We start from the raw sequence: 15,008 nt of genomic DNA, 5'->3' as shown, positions 1-15,008 counted from the left end.
CGTGAACATGATTTCAAATGGGCCTCTACAAACATGGTAGCAAGTACAAATTATACATCTCATTATAGATAACAATCCGCCGTGTTTCCTATTAAAGGGGATTAAATCATGAATATATTTTTCATCACGTACTAGCGCGCATCTGCGCCATTTGACACAACGGGTCCACTAGTCATTCTAACCATATCATGCCCCTGAGGGTTCCCAGCATGCTCCATACCTTTTCTTATGATTTGCATTAATAATTAAATAGTCAGCCCATAGATCTCAAGGCCTTAGTGCATAAAATATATGACAGGTAACTTGCCTAACAGTCTAAATGCTACAGTCTACTATAAAAATAAAACAAAATGGTAGAGCCTCTTAGAGTGCATTGTTTTTAACACAATACAAACGCAAATGCTCATATATACACGTATACACTCATCCTTATGAATAGACACGCGCACCCTATATCTATGAGCACCTCCGAGAGACTAAACCGGTATATCATTCTGAGATTGACGAAGTCACAAAGGGGCCTTGTAGTCGACGGGAACGTCTCCTCCCACTAAACACGCATCGCCGAAAATCCTGAAATAAATCCAGGAATGAATGCGAGCACCAGGACTTCAACCCTAGATACCACTGTCGACCTAACCATCCAACCACTGCATTGTCGAGATTAAATGTATAGCTCCCAAATTTTTCTGGTTACGTTTATCTTAGTATCAGAGAAAGATCAGAGAATATAAATGTGGGCAATGAATACTTGCTCCAAAATGCAATATCCTGCACCGAGTAGGAAGGAACGCAATATCTCAAGAAGGGATTTAATGCCAACAAATTAATTAAATTAATAATATCATAAATGCATGCCTTGATATGCATCTACACCCGCCTATATATTTTCCTCACCCGTCCAATGTTTCTACCCATTCAGAGCACAAAACAAACCCCGAAGTGATCTCTCTTATTAGATACCCATGGCGACATACTCACATATGTTTGTCACCCTTGTCATCCTTTCTATTCTCAGTGTCCACTTCCAAGCCCAAGGTATGTATAGACATCGTATTGGTGGAGTGATAGATCTACAAAAAGAAGTGGACTTTTACCAAATTCGTATATCAATCCTACGCCAATATAGACATAAGGCGTGGAATATTTGGTTCAAATATGCCTTATGCAAGTACTAGGTACCCTCATCTACATATCCGCTACTGGTACAAAAATCTCGAGTTTTAACATCTTTTATGGTAGATTAGTAATAATAATAGCCTAAAAGGCCAAGCAAAACCTATTATTATACAGGCTGACAAAGTTCAAACATTATACACCCATGGTTATTTACATGTTGCTCAATGTTCATAAAGTTTGGTAATCACTTACCATTTATTGCTTAAGAAATGTTAACTTTATATTTATTAAGCATGAATATATCTAGAAAAAGTCGCTGTGTACTTAAACAATCCGCTAAAACGGTGTATATATATACTTGCACACAAAAATGAGTAAAAAAAATGGAGTTCTGTTGGTTGGACTTATGAGTTCTTATTTAGATTCTCATGCTATAAAAAGAGATGCCACTGCCCTTTATCATTATATTTCAAATTAACATAAATATATGATGTGCATGATGAACAGGAGCAACAGAAAGTGTCGCAACTGACAACTCAGTACGTGACAGGAAGACAATTGTCCAAGGGACCTATTTGCCTCAAAGAACCGTTTCAAGACGGTGCACACCATGCAGAAGTTGTGCACAAAAAACTTGTTGCTACGAGTTTATTTGCAATGATCCTACAAATCCAGGTCTCACTTGCGTTGGTACTATGCTCTATTGTGGCTGTACTATTGAAACTTGTAATAGTAATTTTTAATTTTTTTGCTTACGAAAATAAATGGGAATAAAGCATGGAAGTTTGTGATACAAATGTGTTTTAGTGGAGTTTCAAGGATGACTAAAAGAAGTAGATGCCCTTACCTTATTACGTTAAGTTCCACTGATGATTAAACTTGCAAGTTTGATGATACAAATACTATTTTTATATAAATTACACAAAAGCAAAAATTGGTCAATTCCAAGCTATCTTAGTTGTCAAACTATGTGGATCTAACAGTCTACATCACTTGAAAGTTGAGCACAACCACATTTAGAGTGTTATGAAATTACGAGTTTGGTTGATCCCAAATATCTCCACCACCCAACCCTCTATGGTATGGAAGAGACCGTCGACCCTACCTTTCATGTCTTTGCTAATCATCCAATAAGAATCGATCCCCTCACCAATAGTGTCAAGTCATGCCTTAGAGACTTTCTCGAGCTGCTTGATCTTTCCGCTTATCGCGTCAGGGGACGACTGTTCCTTTCCCCACTCACGTGGTTCCGGCCCAAGAGGAGATAGAGGAATAGATCCTCGGATGTTAAACTTCTTCTTCTTCTTTTCCTTCTCTTCCTCGATGATCTTCCCCTTGCTAGTCTCCACCTCCTCCGGCATCTCCTCCTTTAGGCTCATTTTTCTAGGATCCTCCCATCCCATCAGGACGACCTCCTCCAAGCTTGGGAAGGAGATGATCTTGATGGAAGTTGGGGAAGATCCATTTCTCATGGCGGTGACCGGTTTGTTTATCTTGTAGAACAAGGTTTGGTGAAGAGGTGTCATGCAAAAAGGACTCGAGATTAGATTGATATTGAGTGAAGGGACGTAACCCTTGGCCTTAAATAATGGTTAGAGGATCAATCTTAGAGACGAAGTTAGAAGAAAATCAAAACAAAATCCGGAAAGAATCAAGAAAGAATATCGATCGATGACCTTTGGTACGGCCGCGTGCAGGCGTATCACTGCTTGTGCCACTGGTCGCCACAAGCTCTTATTTTTCAAACCTGTCACTGAAGTCAAGGTTGGTACGACTGACTGCGCTCATACCTTAGGCCATCTTGAAAACAATACCTTCTCTTGCTTTCTGTTGAGGAGCAGTGCCAGCACACACCACTACAAAAAAACACTTCTGTGATGATACGTGTTTGTCATAGTAGGTCATGTTTTCTGTCATGCATGTACATTCGTGACGATTTTATGACGGAATCAAGATAGTCATACATGTGTTGTCGTAGAAGTGTTCCATGACAATACTCAAATTATCATCACGGAAGTGTCCACTTCCATGACGATAAATGGTGCGTCATCAAAGTGCTTTTGCCAAGGGTAACCGACACGTGGCATCCACTGTAATGGGTCACCGTTAAGCTCTCGGGTCTGGTTTTGGATCCGATAACCCGCTAACAGCCCAGGCCAAGGGCGATTTTTCATGTGTAAAATTCTCATTGGCCAAAGGAACCACGTATAAGTTCGACGTCGCGATGGATGTCATTCATCCTTGGACGAGATGGGCCTATGAAAAAATGATATGTGGCACGACCCAACATTGGCCCATTTAGGTTAAAAAGGCTGGCCCAGTCAAAGGCCCATAAGCTTCGCTCAGGTACTAGTGGGTTGACCCATTTATGGCCCACCGCCAAATTCGGCCCATTAATTGTTCGCTCAGTCTTTGGACCCCATTATGGCCCAGTGTGTTTTCGGCCTGTTAGAGTCTCGATGTAGAAATGGCCCATTTCAGCATGGTGTGTCTTTTCGCCTGGTAATGGCCCGTGTTGCACATGGGCCATTTATGGTCTGACGTGACATTTGGCCGGTTAATGACCCGTGATCTCGGTGGCAACATTTCAGCCCAACCTGACTTTGGGACTATTAAAGGCGTGTCTTACATTTCGGCCTGTTGGTGCCTCTACAGAGCTTTTGGCCTACTAAAGGCCTATGAGATGATTGGGAAAACCAAGACCCGAGGTATGTTTCGGCCTGATAATGACCCGTAATGTAACTAGGCCTATATTGGCTCGATGTTTATTTCAGCCTACTAAAGGCCCATGGACTACTCTTAAAAATTGAGGCCCAACATGCTTCTCGGCCTGCTAAAGGCCCATGGTGTCTTTTGGGCCAACACATGCCAGCAGAATATTCAGCTTGTTAATGATCCAAAGCTACATCGGCTAAACTAAATTTGGGCATGCAAAGGCCCATTAGAGTTATGAGCCTAGTCATACAGTGTCTATGAAGGGCCCATACAGCAGCTCCGCAGCAGGCCCTAGTACAGCTTGTTGCGGGCCGGCCCAATTATGGCCCGCTGAATGCAGGTGTAACACCCCGATAATTATGCTACAATGAATACCTGACTAATGATGCCACACCATCCCATTTTGCTAAGCTTAATCTCTCCTGGTTAAAACCTAAGTCAAATTCAAATTTAAATACAAGTCAAATTTGTAATTCTTCAAAAAGTAAATTTAAAATGTTCGTTGGGTTGCAATTATTCACTAACTAATTTTCATGAAGAAACCAATATTTCTTCTTCTTATTAAAACTCCCTTATCTCCATTTAAAACAGAACTAACACTATTAAATTGAGCTTTTTTGATTTAAACAAATAGTTAAACATTTCAAGATAAATTGAAACTATTTGTGATGGCTCAAAATGTTGTCTCATATTTATGTGCCAATTTTCAAATTCAACAAAAGTCAATTGGTTTTAAAATAAAATGCAAAGTAGAAAAGAAATAAATAAAACAAAAATGTAAAAGAATAAAAGGAAAAGGACCTGAACTATTGTGCATATGGGCTCAAGTGTCCACAGTGCCCCAAAGCCCAGCCCACGACAGCCTCTCCCCCACCTCTGTACAGTGGGGAGGCAGAGGCCTGGGCGTGGCGTGCATCCATGGCACCATGGACGTGGATGGCCTCCACGTGCCTCCCTCGGCCTACAAAGGCATCCACCAAAACCCTAGCATCTGTCTCGCTCATTCCCCCTTCTGTCACGCCCAATATGCGATACTATCCTAAAGAAACTCGAAGGTCCCACCAAGGATAGAACCGCAGATTGAGACGCTTTTGCAAGGTGGATATCATTACATCAACATTACATAAAAGATGGGGATACATACAAGGCATACAAATGCCGCAAGAATACATCAATACATCATACGTAAGATCAACATCCGACTACGGATGAAACACAAACAGAAACTCAAATGACATCCACCCTGCTAGCCCAGGCTACCGACCTGGAACCTATCCCCTGATCAAAGAAGCAGAAGAAGAACTCCAAACAACTAAACGTTGCTCTCGCGTCATGATCATCGCATAACCTGCACCTACAACTGTTGTTGTAGTAATCCGCGAGCCACGAGGACTCAGCAATCCCATTACCATGGGTATCAAGACTAGCAAAGCTTAATGGGAATGGAAAGGATAAGTGGTGAGGTTGCAGCAGCGACTAAGCAAATATGGTGGCTAACATACGCAAATAAGAGCGAGAAGAGAGGCAAATGAAATGGTCGTGAAGCTAGCAATGATCAAGAAGTGATCCTGAACTCCTACTTACGCCAAACATAACCCAAAACCGTGTTCACTTGCCGGACTCCGCTGAAAAGAGACCATCACGACTACACACGCGGTTGATGCGTTTTAATTCGTATCTGGTGTCAAGTTATCTACAACCGGATATTAACAAATTCCCATCTGCCACATAACCGCGGGCATGGCTCTCGAAAGTTTATACCCTGCAGGGGTGTCCCAACTTAGCCCATCACAAGCTCTCACGGTCAACGAAGGATATTCCTTCTCCCAGGAAGACCAGATCAGTCTCGGAATCCCGGTTTACAAGACATTTCGACAATAGTAAAACAAGACCAGCAAAGCCGCCCGATGTGCCGACAAATCCCGATAGGAGCTGAACATATCTCGTTCTCAGGGCACACCGGATGAACACTATGTACAACTAAAACCAGCCCTCAAGTTTCCCCGAGGTGGCGCTGCAAGTGGCTCTAGTTCGGACCAACACTCGAAGGAGCACTGGCCCCGGGGGGGGGGGTTAAATAAAGATGACCCTCGGGCTCTGGAAACCCAAGGGAAAAAGGCTTAGGTAGGGAAATGGTAAAACCAAGGTTGGGCCTTGCTGGAGGAGTTTTATTCAAAGCGAATTGTCAAGGGGGTCCCATAAATCACCCAACCGCGTAAGGAATGCAAAATCAAGGAACATAACACCGGTATGACGGAAACTAGGGCGGCAAGAGTGGAACAAAACACCAGGCATAAGGCCGAGTCTTCCACCGTTTACCAAGTATATAGATGCATTAATTAAATAAGAGATATTGTGATATCCCAACATAATCATGTCCATCATGGAGCAATCTTCAACTTCACCTGCAACTAACAATGCTATAAGAGGGGGTGAGCAAAGCGGTAACATAGACAAGCAATGGTTTGCTAGGAACGGTGAAAATGTTAGAGGCTGACATGGCAATTTGGGAGGCTTGAAGAGCAAATGATAGGTAGCGCAGCATAGCGATAGAACGAAGCAACTAGCATAGCAATGATAGTGGTGAGATCCAAGGTGACAGTCATCTTGCCTGAAATCCCGCTAGGAAGAAGAACGAGTCCATGAAGAAGATGAAGCCACGAAGACGAACCAAGCGTAGACGAACGAATCCTCACGATCGCAACGAAACAGGAACTAACAAGAAGGAGCACAACCGGAAAGAAGCAAACAACAAGGTAAACACACAACACATAGACATGGCATGATGCACAACCAAACATTATGCATGACAAAGGCTATATGAGGCTACTCATGGCAAGAGATGATGCATACAAGAGCAACACATCAAAGCAAGTTTAAATGAGGCCGGAAACAACATATAACAAATCCGGCAAGTCCTCATATGCAAATTTAGGAATTGGTCCAGATCTGAATAAACCTTATGTTTGAGTTGTTAAACAGCAAGTTAAGATGCACCAAGATGATCTACACGAAATTCTAGTAAGTTACATATAAAGTTCATTTAGTTCGGAGCTACGGCCTAGAAGATATGAGCAAAACAAGTTAAACATGACATTGATGCAAAATACATCCAAACATCAAGCAAACACCTCAAAACAAGGATGCAACATGATAATATGAAACTACATGAAATTCTAAGCAAGTTTCATATAGAGCACACTCAAAACGGAGCAACGGTTTAACACATACACATGAAACAAGTTTAAAGGACAAGCTGTCCAAAACAGCAAATAGGCATCTAGCAAGCATCAAACAAATATGCTACAGCAGCTCAACATAAGAACAAAAGGCATGGGCATTATGTACATGTAAAGCATGACAAAACATGAACACTGAGATATCTCCAGAAATCACTAGAACATGCTCAAAAGGTCATGGCAAGATTGCAAATAATAACAGTTCACAGACTTAGCAGAAATCACTGGACATGGCAGAAATAACATCAGGTTGCAATTTTTAGAGCTATCAAACAACATGTTACAGAAACTAAACATGGCAAACAAAGGCATGGAATGCTAATAATAAAGACAAAGAACAAATCTCACTTACTGAACTAATTCCAAATATCAATAGAAAAGATGGTAGCATCCATACAAACATGGCAAATGATATGACAGATTCAGGATAGCAGTACATGGCAGGAAAAACAATAAGTAGGCATGTTGGTGAGCTTGTACAACTCACCACAGAGCAACACATGTCATGACAAGGTGACCAACAGTAATAAGACATATTTATAAAGCGAAGAATGGTAAGAGCAAGTTCATAGGATGCATGGATCACTAGCAAAACACATGGCCAAAACTGAACATAATGTTAACAAGCTGACAGCAACATTGTTTAGCAAGTTTGGAGCAAGATTACAACAAGCTATAGCAGGCTATAAATGCGACAAGGGTCATGGTTGGATAGAGCATGACATGTAAATCAAAACATCCTTAGTGAACATCTCCAGGTTATGCATAGAATGACTTGTAGCAACAAGTCTACATAGCATCATGATATAGCAGATTCAGCCTAGCAAAACAGTAACAGCAAATACCCTACTTCACAAGCTCGGTGCACTCACTACAAGACTCACAAAAATACATGGATTGCACCACTGTAAATATGACATGATGTAGCTCAAAACTCATGTAGACATCAAGCTCATAGGATGCACACACAAAATGCAATGAAAAAGACAAAACAGCAAGTTCTGGTAACAGACAACAGTTAACATCATATACCACTCTTGCAACGATGATAAGGCCATTGTGTTGTGGTCTTTCTTCTTGGTGGCATACACATCCAAGTCATCTTCATGTTCTTCAGGGGTATTTATCAGCTTGGCCCATTCTTCAACTGTGGATTGGTACCTAGTACCTCAGACATCCATATAATCCTCCCATCTCGATAGAAATGGGTTGTAGAATAGAATTGCATGATCAGCTCATCATTCCACTTAGTGAGCTTCTGTCCAACAAATGTATCTACTCCACAAGCCTTGAAGCTGTCATAGACTCCTGGATAGTGATTTTCATTTTCTTTGATGTATTCCCAGTCTACCCATCTCATGTCACATACTATGGGCTTCTTGTGAAGCAGGATAGTCTCATAGAAATCTTGTTGTTCCTTTGTGTGGAACCTGTAATCAATTGTTGTTCTCCTCCTGACATAATATGGATCAGACTGTCTCCACAGTCTCAGTCCTGCATCCTTCCTGATCCTCATATCTTCTGCAATAGGATGTGCATCATTATGGTCAGGGATCTTTGGTTTCAACTTTCTCAAGACAAGAGAATCATCTTCTTCTACTGCTGCTTCAGGCACTGGGGCCTTGTTCTTTTCCTCGGCTGGAATGCTCCTGGTGTTCCTCTTGGGTTTGGGGGCCTTCTGAGTTTGAGCTTTGGGAGCAGACTTGGGCTTTGATGGAGAAGCCCCTGATCTGATTGCATCTCCCATAAGCTTCTGAGCTTTGGGTGCTGGTGCATCATCCTCTTCCTCTTCCTCTTCTTCAGATGAGTGTTTTTCAAATTCAGCCATGGGGTCAACTTTCTTGCACCATCTTCCCCCTTTTCTCTCTTTTTTTCCTTTTCCTTTGCAGCATCATCTCGTCCTGTTGACTTGGAAGTGTCAAGAGTGGAGGCTCTGGCCTTTGACATAGGAATTCTCCTTGCTGGTGCCTTCTTATTCAGCCCTGGCTTAACTGCAGCAGCTGTGCCATACTCCTTTTTCAGCACCTTTTTCCTTGAAGTGGCCTCATCCTCAACAGCCACATAATCCTCATCCTCGGAACATGAGGTTCTCCTCTTTCTGGATCTGGTTGCTAGCTTTGGCAAGTTGCTTGGAGTGCTCCTACTTCCATCATCAGAAGTGCTGGAGGAATCTGAGCCCTCACTCATCTGCACCTATTCCTCAGACTTGTTCTGGTTGTCACTTTGATCAGACATCTTGCAGGAAAACTGTCAGCAGACCCTGTGAATAGGTTGTACATGAGGTAGAGTAGATGAGCATCACAAAGTACAGAGTTTTTGCAAAACAGATGACTTAAAAACTTAGTTTTAGTTCTTCACAGAAAGCATTTCGGATCTACCGATTTGTAAACTCGGTGATACCGAAGAAGCTTTTAGAACCTAAACTAGTGAACTCGGTCATACCGAGTCACAGTTCGATGGCACCGAGACTGCTAGGGTTTCACAAAGAATCGAACTCGGTCACACCGATTTGCAATTTTCGGTCAGACCGAAAACGCATGTGCAATGGCCTAAGTCAAATTGGTGAGACCGATTTCTACAACTCGGTTGGTCCGAGATGAGTTCGGCGGAGACCTAACCCTAAATTTTCAAATCAAATCTAATCTACGGGATGCTTTCGCTGGACAAGATGATTTCATACATGGACAGAATCATGGCAAAGCAATGTGCTATGAATCGAAGTTAAGGAATAGCACAAAGACCAAGTTCATACCCTACTTCGATGATGAACTTGCTACGGCGGCAACAGCGGGGCAGATTGCCGTTGATGGCGGCGGAGACCAGCGGCAGGAGGTCGCTGGCGATGAGAGGACGATCCGGAGACCCGAGGAGGCAGAGCAGGTCACGCGCGGGTGAAGGGTTTTGGAAAAATTTCCAAAATTTGACCCGTCAGTATATATAACCTGACCCTGTCGATCTGACCGAGTGGAACAACTCGGTGGCACCGAGATGCAAAACTGTGAGCAGTTACTACAACTCGGTGTGACCGAAAAGTTCTAATCGGTTGCACCGAGATTGAAAACCTAGATCATCTTAGTGATCTCGGTATGGCCGAAAAGGGTGAATCGGTCAGACCGAAATGCACAAAGAGGTTTTGAAAGTTTAAGTCTATGACGAATTGGGGACTCCAAGTGCTCCTCACACAGAGTGGTTCGAATCTGACTTGGTCAAACTTTGTGATGTAGCATGAATAGAGTTTGAGATGAGGAAAGCATAGATAGCTAGAGGGAGTTCTTAGGCATTCTTGTCCATCCATTTGGCAAAAGAGAAAGAGCCAAACAATCAAAGCAACAAATGGATGTCCTTGAATGAGTAAAATATGCATCCAACATGCTCACACAATAAGTTGACAAATGAAATATGTGACAAAGCATGCACAAACACTCTAGCATCTATCAAGCAATTTGGCGATGACTAGGTCATCTATATATGAGTATATTGACTTAGGAGTCAAATGAGAACATTTGATCATAGGTCATACTCATCGTTTAAGCACAAGTGGGGTTACCACTTTTACATAAAGCATTGTTGTGCTCACACCATTAGAGTTGCTTTAGATCAATTGATTAGAGTAAAGCTCCCCCTAGATGTGATATCCCCCCTAAGAGGGATGAACTAACCTTGGGTTTTGTCGATGATGACTTCATGTAGGTGTTGAAGATGTTGGTGCTCATTGTTGATGTGGATCATTTGGAGCAATCCTTTGGAGTGAGTTGCACTTTCAATACTTACATGGGTTAGTCCCACAAGGAACAAACAAGGATATCCATAGACATAGAGTGATGTTCACACAAGATGATGTCCATGAACGCATTAGGTTACCTTGTCCCTTGTCTTACCAACAAGAGGGTTTGTGACTCCCTGAACTAGTGCAAGATATGGAAGTTGTTTGCACTTGTCATTGCCAAAATGATAAGAGTGAAGTATGTTGGCGGAGTCACCCTCAAGAACTCTCTAGTTCTTCTTATTCGGGATCCACACCATCTCGATGGGAATCCTTGGAGTTGTAGTCGTACTTGATGAGATAGAGCTTGATGTAGTCTTGGGAACCCACCTGACCAAGGCCTTAGGAGCTTCTTCAAATGCATCAATCTCCTCTTGAAGCTTGTCCTTGCCTTTTAGCTTGTGGTCTTGTGGTGGAAGATCATCTTGAGCTTGTGTTCCTTGGAAAGAAGTAGGATCATACTTCTCTTGTTGAGGAACAAACTTCGTCTTGGGGTATTGATCTTCTTTCCACTCAACTCCATTGACGTTGAACTTTCGTTCAAAACCAACACCTTGATTCTTCCGGTGTCTTCCTTGCTTGCGTACAATTTCCTCAAATTGCTTACTCCCGGCAAGACTCTTGTAAACACCTTTCTCTATAATTCCCTTCAATAAGCTATTTTCTTGCTCAAGTAACTTGGCTAAGAGAATCATTAGTGGAATCAAGAGAGCTACTAGAAGCAACAATATTGGATTTGGCATGATTGTTGTTACTACTAGAGGAAGAATCTTTCTTGTTCTTATTGCTAGATTTAACTTGTGGCATGTAAGTAGACAAGAGTAAATGCTTGGTAATGTAAGAAGAACTTTTCTTGCGAAGATCATCATTGATTGCTTTTAACAACTCATGCTCTTGCTCAAGGTTGAGCTTCTCAAAGCGTAGCTTCTCATGAGTCTTTAAAAGTTCTCAATGATCTTCCAAGGTAGTTTCATGAGCTAACTTAAGAGTGTTTAGTTCTTTAGTTAGACGCTTAATCTCCTTCTTATCATCGTCATTCGTTTTATCTTGATTATCATGATTAATAGCAAGTTCATCATAGTTTTCATAACTAGAGTTGTCAACAAGTAAATCACCATCTCCTAGCAAATCATCTTCATCACTATTGAAATCAACATACTCGGGGTGTGTTACCTTTGGACCTTTGGCCATGAAGCATCTCCCAATTCCTTAATTTCGTGAGTCAGATATGTCGTAGGACTTTGTTGTCACAAGTGCTAGTCCGGTAACACCTTCATCTTGAGTATATTCGGAGTCGGACTGATAACTTCTTTCAGAGTGATGGTCGGAGTCGGAGCCGGATACCCATTCACCAACATGAGCTTGATGTCTTCGTTTTGTGTAGCTCCTAGATGACTTGTCCTTCCTCTCCGAATCCTTGCTTCTCTGAGAGGGTCTTCATTCATAACGATCATCTCTACTCCTCCTCTCTCTTGATGGTGATTCTTCTCTCCTACTTCTTCTCTTGGGAGAATCTTGTCTTCTTTTGTAGGGAGCCGTACACTCATTGGAATAGTGTCTAGGTCTTCCACAATTGTAGCAATTACGCTCACGACTAGAAGATCTTTTGTCATTGTAGGACCTTGACTTGGAACTTCTTTCCTTGCTTCTACTCTTGTAGAACTTGTTGAAGTTCTTCATCATTAGGCTAAATTCTTCATTGAAGGTTTGTTTCTCACTTGATGATGTGGGGGCATCACATGAGGCTTTGTAAGCACCACTTGACTTGTTGTGAAGCTCTTCCTTATCCTTAAGTGACATCTCATGAGCAACAATTCTTCCAATGACTTCCCTTGGCTTGAGATCTTTGTAGTTGGGCATCATTTGGATTAATGTGCACACGGTATCATATTTTCCATCCAAGGCTCTTAGGCTCTTCTTGATGATGAATTTATCGGTCATCTCTTCACTTCCTAAGCCGGCAATCTCATTTGTGATGAGAGCAAGCCTAGAGTACATTTTAGCAACACCTTCACCATCCTTCATTTTGAACTTGTCAAGTTGACTTTGAAGCACATCCAATTTGGATTCCTTGACGGAGTCAATACCTTCGTGCATATCAATCAAAGTATCCCAAATTTCCTTTGCATTCTCAAGACAACTGATTTTGTTGAATTCTTCGGAGCACAATCCGTTGAAGAGAATATCACAAGCTTGAGCATTGTATTACAGCATCTTCAACTCTTCCGCGGTAGCTTCACAGTTCGGTTCTCTCCCATCAAAGAATTCACCTTGCAAGCCAATACACAAGATAGCCCAAACGGCGGGGTTATGTCCAAGAATATGCATTTTCATCTTATGCTTCCAACTAGCAAATATAGTACCATCAAAGTAAGGACCTCTACGGTGGTAATTTCCCTCGCTAGACGTCGTACTCTCCTAGGTTGTGAAACCAAGGCTATGATCACCAAAAGCTATGGAAATCAAAGCAAATGGAGACCAAAGCTCTGATACCACTTGTAGGATTGAAAGTATATCTAGAGGGGGGGTGATTAGACTACTTGACAAAATAAAAATCTAGCCTTTTCCCAATTTTAATTCTTGGCAGATTTTAGCAACATAGCACAAGTCAAGCAATCAACCTACACATGCAATTCTAAGAGTATAGCGGCGGAAAGTAAAACAATTGCATATGAAGGTAAAGGGAGGAGTTTGGAGGGAGCAAACGCAATGTAGACACGGAGATTTTTTTATCCATGGTTCCGATAGGTGGTGCTATCGTACATCCACGTTGATGGAGGCTTCAACCCACGAAGGGTAACGGTCGCGCGAGTCCACGGAGGGCTCCACCCACGAAGGGTCCACGAAGAAGCAACCTTGTCTATCCCACCATGGTCGTCGCCCACGAAGGACTTGCCTCCCTAGGGTAAATCTTCACGAAGTAGGCGATCTCCTTGCCCGTACAAACTCATTGGTTCAACTCCACAATCTTGATGGAGGCTCCCAAGTGACACCTAACCAATCTAGGAGACACCACTCTCCAAGAGGTAATAGATGGTGTGTTGATGATGAACTCCTTGCTCTTGTGCTTCAAATGATAGTCTCCCCAACACTCAACTCTCTCTCATAGGATTGGATTTGGTAGAAAGATTATTTGAGTGAAAAACAACTTGGGGAAGGCTAGAGATCAAGATTTATGTGGTTGGAATGGAATATCTTGACCTCAACACAAGTGTAGGTGGTTCTCTCTCAGAAAATGTATGTTAGAAGTGTAGGCATGTTCTGATGGCTCTCTCCACGAATGAAGAGTGGGTGGTGGGGTATTTATAGCCACCACACAAAATTTAACCGTTACACACAATTTACCAAACTCGGTGGGACCGATTCAGAGAACTCGGTGGGACCGATTTGGTTCATAATGTGACCGTTAGGATTTTTGGTGGGACCGACATGTCAACTTGATGGGACCGATATCATTAGGGTTAGGGCATAACGTAATCTCGGTGAGACCGATTACACAAACTTGGTGGGACCGATTTTGGTAATAAGCTAACCAGAGAGTTGTTCAGGCAAACTCGGTGGGACCGATTCGCTCATCTCGGTAGGACCGAAACGTTACGAAAGGGAAACAGAGAGTTTATATTGCAATCTTGCTGGGACCGATCGCTCATCTCGTTTGGACCGAAACGTTACGAAGGGAAACAGAGAGATTACAATCCCATCTCGGTGAGACCGAGATCCCTATCGGTGAGACCGAAAAGACTAGGGTTTGTGGCAGTGGCTATGTCAAGAGAACTCGGTGGCGCCGGATAGATCAAATCGGTGGGGCCGAGTTTGACTTTTTGGTTTGGGACATATTTGGATATGAGGAAGTAGTTGAGGGTTTTGGAGCATATCACTAAGCATTTTGAGCAAGAACCTCATTAAGCAACACCTCACCCCCTCTTAATAGTATTGGCTTTCCTATGGAGTCAATGTGATCTTGGATCACTAAAATAGAAAAGCAGAGTCTTGAGCTTGAGCCAATCCTTTTGTCCTTACTATTTTGAGGGGTCCACTTTCTTAACCCATGCCATGCCAAATATTGAGCTTTCCTGAAATATTTATCTCGAAATAGCATTAGCTCAATGAGCTATATGTTGTTAGGAATTACCAAAACCACCCAAGGATAGTTGCACTTTCACACGAGGAAT

At 42.4% G+C, this 15,008-nt stretch overlaps 1 long non-coding RNA gene across 1 annotated transcript; it reads left to right on the top strand.

Moving 5' to 3' along the window:
- Nucleotides 1-923: 923 nt before the first annotated feature.
- On the top strand, nucleotides 924-1,916 carry LOC119367516. Its single transcript, XR_005176337.1, has 2 exons — nucleotides 924-1,038; nucleotides 1,627-1,916. It is a non-coding gene; the product is annotated as an uncharacterized LOC119367516 (long non-coding RNA).
- The last annotated feature ends 13,092 nt before the right edge of the window (nucleotides 1,917-15,008 follow it).

This window comes from Triticum dicoccoides, chromosome 2B, assembly GCF_002162155.2.
Source record: "Triticum dicoccoides isolate Atlit2015 ecotype Zavitan chromosome 2B, WEW_v2.0, whole genome shotgun sequence".
In the NCBI taxonomy this organism is placed as follows: Eukaryota; Viridiplantae; Streptophyta; class Magnoliopsida; order Poales; family Poaceae; genus Triticum; species Triticum dicoccoides.
This window is presented reverse-complemented; position numbering and strand designations above follow the sequence as displayed.